Here is an 8,191-nt window from a genome sequence, read left to right as displayed (position 1 = left end):
GGGACGTGTATCCTTAGCGATATTTCTACCCCTATTTCTCATTGTCAGTGTGGATGGGCAACTTTGAGAAATCGGGTTGAGCTATTTACAGTTTTATGAAGCAAGGGGATGACAAGAGTGTGGTATGATAGCACTATGTTCTTTTGAGCATACAAAAACCATACCATATTCAAAGCATAACATTGGCACTCCTTTTTATAGCCAATCCCCAAAAATCCTTAAAAAAGAAACCAACGAAATGAACTATTTGCACCAAATTAGTTATCATTGATATCAAAATATTTTGTACAGAATATCAATTGTAGGCAATAAAATTTCCAACAGTAATGGCAAAACCCCATAAGGGTGGGGCTCTAACTAGGAAGTATGCTTTAAATTTGAATTAGACTTCCTTGCATAGAAATTTCTTTTTAATCCCTGTTGAGACCTACAAGCCATATTATCCAAAAGACAAAGTAAAACTATGACACACAAAAGAAAAAAATGATAGAAAGAAAGAAATCATCTACACAACTTATTGCTAACTATCTCAAAGCAATAACAACACGTAAATCTATCTCTTCATTCTACAGATCTTGCTTTAGTTGGTGCAGTGTGCACGTGGATCTTATCTTGAAGGTGGCGAGGTGCTCATTGCTCATCCACACATCAATGCTTTGGATGAATTTCTCAGTATAATCATCCATGTTTTAATTTAAGTGACTAATTCAACCCCCACATGATGCCACCAACAACTGTAAAAGAAATGAGATAATGAAGTTTTGGGTATGGATCATGTATTTACATGTAATGGAGCTAGATACACTTTCCAAATGACTTGATTCACTATTTTTTGAGCTCAACCTTCATCCACAAATTTCAACACATCTTCTATGTCTAAGCACTTAATTGACATTATTGTTCTAGATGCTTTCACATCCACCTTTGCAATATAATATTGATGGGTATAAAAATTGAAAGTCTACTATGTTTGCTTGCAATGTTAGTCTTTGAACATTTTTGAATTTAATAATAGGTCTTTCACCTGTTGCTTTCACTTGTTGTCAATCTTGGTAGCATCCACTCTCCACTCTTAAAAATTAAGCAGTACAAGCTTGGAGACACTAACCCAATCCTTCATGGATTTTGGTGGAAAAAGAATACCTCATTCTCTACAAGAAACCCATGATTCTCCCTTTGTGAACCTCTTCCCCAATGAGGCCATTTACTAAAGATTCAAAATGTCAATGAAACACTCCATCAGCTGCCATTCCTCTATGCTTCAGAGATAGAGGTCTGTAAGAAGTACATAGTAGCACAAAAAAATATAACAAGCATAGGATCTGAGTAGCACAATAATAAAAACCAAAGTGAAAAGAACCTCATCAAGATATGTTTTCACTTTAATTTTGCCATTCTCTTAACATATGAATAATTGGGTTAATTTAGGAATGAGGAGAACCCCATCAAGACATGTTTACACTAAATTATTGGGTTAGTAAATTGAGCCAAAGGCTTCCACTGTTACTATATCATTGGTTCTAGCTCTTGTGTAGCTCCCAATATAATCTTTCACTTTCATCCACAATTGTGACCGCCCTTGGATTTGTATCTACATGTTTATTCCAATTTAATTGTGTTGTAAGTAGCCATCTTCTAACCCTACACCAGAAGGGCTTAAATACTTTTCCAACCATGGTGAGATTTATTTAAGGTAAGTTAAGCTAATGAAAACTGGCTTATAATGTGCCTCTACTTTCTCTTCTATGTCCTCCTCTATGGTCTTTTTCTCATGGACTTTTCTCTCATTTTTCTTCTACTTCTTCTTGCTCACAAGTGAATAAGAGGAGCAAGTATCCTTAACCATATTTCTACCACCCTTATGGCTCATTTGTCAATGTGGCTTAGGTGACTTTGGGAATCTGGGTTGACCTATTTAGAGTTTTATGATGGAAGAGGATGACAAGACTGTGGTATGATAGCACTATGTTCTTTTGTGCTTACAAAAACCATACAATTTTGAATAAAATCATGGCATTGGCACACCTTTTTATAGCCAATCACAAAAAATCCTTGCAGAATGGAAATCACAAAGTGAGCTATTTCCACCAAACAAGTTATTGTCTTCGATATAAAAATATTTTGTACAAAATACTAAGTGTAAGCAACAATTGATATAAATTGCCAAAAGTATTGGCAAAAGGGTGGGGCCCTGCATTAGGAAAAATGTGGACTCTCCTTGGGCCATATAGGATTAAGGTTCATTAGGCTCCAGCCAATAGGAAGAGATCAATGTATATAAGTCTAGAACCTAAGAAAGTAGAGGGAATAATAGGGTTGTCCACTCATTTATTGCTTTGTCTCCTAGAGGGAGGTGGATGGATAAAGGGGGGGGGGGGGGGGGGGAGTGGTGGGTCCACAGATACGTTTTTGCAAAAACCCTAAAATTTCAAAACTTTTTTAAAAAAACTTAAATTCAAAATATTCCATCCAAAACTCCCCCCAAACCTACCCTATGATCAAAAAGTCATTTTCTCACTCTGGAACCTCTTTCCCAAGACTCCCTTCCTCCATAGCCCCTTTCCATAACACAAAGCTCCCACTCTCTCTCTAAACTCTTACACCCTCCTCCTTCCTCAAGCTCTTCATTGCAATTTTAAGCTCCCACTCTCTCTCTCTAAAATCTGTCTCCCTCCTCCTTCCTCAAGCTCTCCATTGCAACTTTAACCTCCCACTCTCTCTCTAAACTCTGTCTCCCTCCTCCTTCCCCAAGCTCTCCATTGCAATTTCAAGCTCCCACTTAAGCATCCATGGCCAACAATGGTCAAAATAGATGCCCCAAACCCATCATTCAAAGTATGGTTCTCCACAACTCGAAGAATGAGGAGCAGCAATGGGAACCTCAGGTTTTTCAAGAAGGTGCTTGGGTCTACATGCAACCTTTCGCAATCGTTCCCCATCGTGTTCGTGAAAGAGCAAACATTGATCTCCATTGGAAGGGAAGACTAATAGGCTTCAAGCAAGTAAGAGACAAGGGTACGGTGGCAATCGTTCAACATGTCTTCATGTTTGGACACATACGTCTACGAGGGATCACCAACCCAAGGAATTTTCCTTGTAATTGTATGTCCCTTGCACTTCAATGGTTTTGGTGGTTTAAAAAATGGACTTTTTACATTTCACGGACTGTTTTGTTTCTATGTAGATGTTTTTCCTTCTAGCCTTGTGGAGGAGCAACCGCTCTCGTGCCTTTCAGGCACATTTACGGCCATGCATGCAAGTCTTGGGGATATGCTCTTTCCCAACACAACTTCATCAAACCTTTCACGGCAAAGGGTGTTCTTCTACATCCACAAGTACATTGTACCTACAAATGAGCAAGGCTATAGAGAGCTACAATCTTTGGAGGCTACAACCTTGCGTAGCATGGAGTGGCCAAAGCCAGATGCATTCATTGTAATGTCTTTGAAAGCCAAGATTGTAGCTGATGTGAGAGCATCATTAAAATTTGGAAAAGCCTCGCGTTCCGTTGGGCTTGGATGGTGTTGTCCTGCTCATGTCTTCGCTAGCATATTTGGATCTTTGCCTTTCCATCATACAAACACTATGTATGTTTGCAAAGATCTACATTATGATACATTGGAAGCCATCCTTGGCGAGAAGTGGGGGTATCTTGAAGGACTTCACAACGGAGATTGCTTTCGGTGTCAGGTTCGAAGTTTCGGCATTGCTATCCGTTTCATCAAGGTGCGCTCCACCCTTTACATGCAGTACTTCTATGAAAGATGGATGTGCAAGCTTAGTGAATGGATTCCATTGCAATCCACCGATGCTACAGTTGAGGTATTTGAAATTGCAATCAAATTGTCGAGTGGTGTTGTTGAGACCGTCCAAGTGAACAAGCATTGGACATTGGCCAATATGCGGGAGCACTTAATGATAATGGGTTTAGAGCATGGAGAAGCTACAAAGTTTTGCATTGGACGACGTACGGTGAATGATCTTTCTATCTTAATTATGTAATCTTTATGTTCTTTGGATTATTCCTCACTCTAAGGTGGGTATGCTATTTCTTATTTTTTTGCTAGCTTGGTAGCCGCATGGAGAGCACGATTCAAATTGAAAAGGCGTGGATGACGGAAGAAGAATCTGATTTTATCATTAGAGTAGTTATGTTTTGTACTTAAATTTCCTATAATATCACAATTGTAAATTCAAACAGATGGTTGTATCAAATTTTGGCAATGCACATTATCTTAAAGTCGTAGTGATGTGTTTTTAGAGTTAAATGATTGTAATCTAGTTTGTAAGTTTTTTATAACTTCTTGTTATTTGTGTTACTGTGTGAAAATTGTTTAATATTTTAATTGTTTTTTTTTTTTTGGAGGGGGGGGGGGCTATATAAAGCCTCCTAAACCCTACAATTTTCACAATTCACCTACATAGCCTATTCACACTCTCATTTGAGCTCTAGCACTCTTTGCATTCCTACCTTAGTAGCTAGCATCATAGCATCCTCCTCCACCCCTCCCGAAGCCACAGTGTTACAACGCTTCCAAGCGTTTTTACAAACAACCGAGTGGCAAGATCGTGACAATCTCCACAATTTCTTCACCCAATTCCTTGATGTGAACGCAACTATTCACCTAAACATCCAATCTTTTCAACCTATCTTGGAATTTTTTGAAATCTACATCGACAAATATGTTGTACCAATTGTCGAACAAGAGGAATTGTAGATTCCATGCGATTTGCTTCGCTACATACACAAAGGCGATCGGCCTTTCACCCAGCGGCTTCAGCGATTTTGTGTAATTGCAGGTGAGGCAGGTCAGTATATTGAAGATTCATGTTTGATAAAGAAGAAGGTCGGCACCCAGTTTCTAAGTCGCTTGGCAACTTTTGTGTTTCTTCTTGTGGAGGAGCCTGAAAGATCTGAGGTGAGTTTGCCTCATTTGCGCCTTGGGGGTGTCGTCAAGGACACAAAGGAGCCCACTACAGCGCCCTGGGATGCAAGCAAAGAGGGCAATATTCTTGCCCTAACCTACCCAGGAGGTGTCATGGATGCCGCAAAATCCATGGGTGATAAGGGTGCAGAAGCATCCTTCAAGCCCACTGCAGATGCGTCGGAGGAGACATTAACTCCGAAGGTTTTTTTTGAACGGCTCTCCCCAATTTTCATAAATGGGGAGGAATATTTGTTTCTACATGATCTTGAAAAAAAATTTGACATCCGCATGGATGAGTGCCTGTCCATTCTCTGTGCCACTGTAGAGTCCTCTGCCATTGACCCCTCCTCCGATCCACTGGATCGAAGCCTCCTACCCCTTGGAGAGAGTGTGGTAGATACAGTGGAGTTGGCAATGGTGGTGGTGACAGATGCACCGCACTCATCTGTTTCGGAGGATGAGTTTTTAGCTACGCGCGCATTGCTTGAAGCCCAACGCACTCTTATGCATGTTCATATGGATGAACTTGAGAGTGTCGCTATGGCTCCCAATTCATCCATTTCTCTTGACAGCAAAGGCATAAACGATGAGGACAACGAAAAACAAGAGGTATCAATTAATTTTTGTTTTCTGATTACATTAATTTTCATTGTTGCATTTTTAAATCTTATTTACCTATTGATTTCTTTGTAGAATGTTGTGGAGCTGAATGAGCATCCAAGTCGCGGAGGAGATAGTAGGCGCCAAGCTTTCGGATGGGAGTCATCCCTTGCGCATGTTATCATATACATGTGGTAGTGATGTGTGTGAACACACTAGGACCGCCGGGGCATTTTTTCCCTCTTTAGGAGGTTTTTTCCCCCGTGCATTCTATATACGCCCATCACTCTAGGGCTAACTATTTTTCCATTGCACACTAAGTAACACACTCTCTATTGTGTGCCTTGAGCTTCCTTCGTCTTCTCCAAGCTGTGTGTGTTTCTCTGTAACACTAATTCCAACAATTGGTATCAGAGCAGGTCACGTCCTCCCGGGCTTAGTCGCCAGCTGCTCCAACACACGCCTGCTCACTTTCTCCGATTTCAGTGAGCTTTGGCGAGCGTTCGCAGGTCGACAAATATTTTGGTAAGCTCGAAGAGCTTGGTCTGCTCAGAATTTTGATTTGGGCTCATTTCGGCCTCCGTTTCCACTACGGGCAGTACTGCACAGGCTATTTCGTCATTTTGTGCAGATTTTCTGTCAGTGCCGTTTTCTACATAACAGGTGCCTTATAGTCTTCTACGGTTTGTGCTATATAGCACAAGTTGTTCCCGCTCCATTTCTCCTATTTTCGGGCAGTTTTCACATCAGGTGCAGCATTTACCATGGCTGACAACAACAACACAGATGTGTTCAAGATGTTTGCTGCTGAGGACAGGTTGGATGGGGACAACTACCCTATGTGGGCTTATATGATGCAACATGTTCTTCTGTCAAAAGGTGTCTGGAACATTGTGCAGGGCATTGATGTACGTCCTGGTTCTGAAGATGTAGGCGATGTTGAGGATGTTGCAGGTCTTGCTGCAAGGATTGCAGCTGTTAGAGTTGTTTTGCCTACGGCAGAACAAGCTCGTTGGGATGTTAAGGATGCGCAGGCTCAAGCATTGATTGCGTTGTCTGTGAAGCGCACCATTATTCCTCACATCCGTTCAGCAAAATCTGCAAAACAGGCTTGGGATATTCTAGCAGGTCTTTATGCAAGCCGCAATGAGGCTAAAATTGCTTTGCTGCGTAAAGAGCTAGAGTTGAAGATTATGCATGAGGAAGATGATATGGACACTTTCCTTGCTAGTGTCAAGGATATCAATGAGCAACTCATTTCTGCAGGTGAAGTCATTTCGGACAGTTCCCTTGTGCAGACTGTTCTTGATGCCTTACCAGATTCCTACCAGACTTTTGCTAGTACTTGGAGACTGATGACCCAAGGAAATCCTGAAGTTGTCAAGTTTGATGCATTATGCACATTGCTGTTGCAAGAGTCACTTTCTAGAAAAAACAGGACTAGGCAGCGTGCAGTTGAACAGGCTTTTATTGCTTCTCAAAGAAAGGGTGGTAACAGTAATGCAGCCACTTCTTATGGTCTGCTGCGAGTGGCAAAAATTTTGTTCCTAATGCTTCTGCTGGCAGCACTTCGTCCGGCAATTCTGGTGATAAGGGCAAAAAGAAGATGCGTTGCCATTATTGTAAAGCCAATGATCACTTGATCAAGTCGTGTCCTAAGTTGAAGGCCAAAGAGGCTAAGAAGAAAGAGGGTGGTTCCTTTGCAAATGCTGGTTCCACTACAAATGCAGCCATTGTTGAGTCTTCTGTGAAAGGAGATTGTGATGCTGATGTTGATGCAGAATGGGCTTTTAGCGCAGAGTGCACTTACAATCCTGTTGTCCATGATGCATGCTTGTCAGTTGCTGCAGATTCACATGTGTGGTATTTCGACAGTGGTGCTACAAAGCACATTACCTCACATCGTGAATTGTTTACCTCTCTCGAGTCTGTCCCTCATGGGAATTCAGTCACTTGTGCCAACAACGCCTCTTATCCAGTTCAGGGAGTTGGAAAGATTGTGCTCACTGCTGCTAATGGCAGTTCCTTCACACTTGTTGATGCACTTTATGTACCTGGGATCAAGAAGAATCTCTTGTCTGTATCCGCACTTGCTAGACTTGGACTTGTAGTCAAATTTGTGGATGACAGATGTACAGTTCATGATCTCAGTTTTGGTGATGAAATTGTTGCATCTGGGCTTTTGTACCGTGGGCTGTATAAGCTCACTTTGTATGACAAGTGTGGACAAAATTTTGCAAATGCTGTTGCAGATTCAAGGGCTATTTCAGATGCAAAACTTTGGCATGCACGTTTTGGTCATCTGAATTTTGCCAGTTTGCTGCGTTTGCAGAAATCTGATATGGTTGCTTCTTTGCCGCCTCTTGAAGCACCTATCAAACATGTTTGTGAAGGCTGTATTCTGGGTAAAATGCAGCGTTCTAAGTTTCCAAAGGATGGTTCAGTTAGGGCCACATGCAGGTTGCAGCTTGTGCATAGTGATGTTTGTGGGCCCATGCAAACTCCGTCCTTGGGCAATTACCTATACTTCGTGACTTTCATTGATGATTACTCCAGGCATGCATGGGTATTTCCCCTTAAAGCGAAGTCCGAAGTTTTTATGTGCTTCAAACAATTTTTGGCTATGGCTGAAAATGTCTCAAAATGTACTATGGGCACCCTCC

Source organism: Adiantum capillus-veneris, chromosome 23, assembly GCF_014529385.1.
Source record: "Adiantum capillus-veneris isolate H3 chromosome 23, ASM1452938v2, whole genome shotgun sequence".
Lineage (NCBI taxonomy): Eukaryota > Viridiplantae > Streptophyta > Polypodiopsida > Polypodiales > Pteridaceae > Adiantum > Adiantum capillus-veneris.
Note: the sequence above shows the minus strand (reverse complement) of the source record.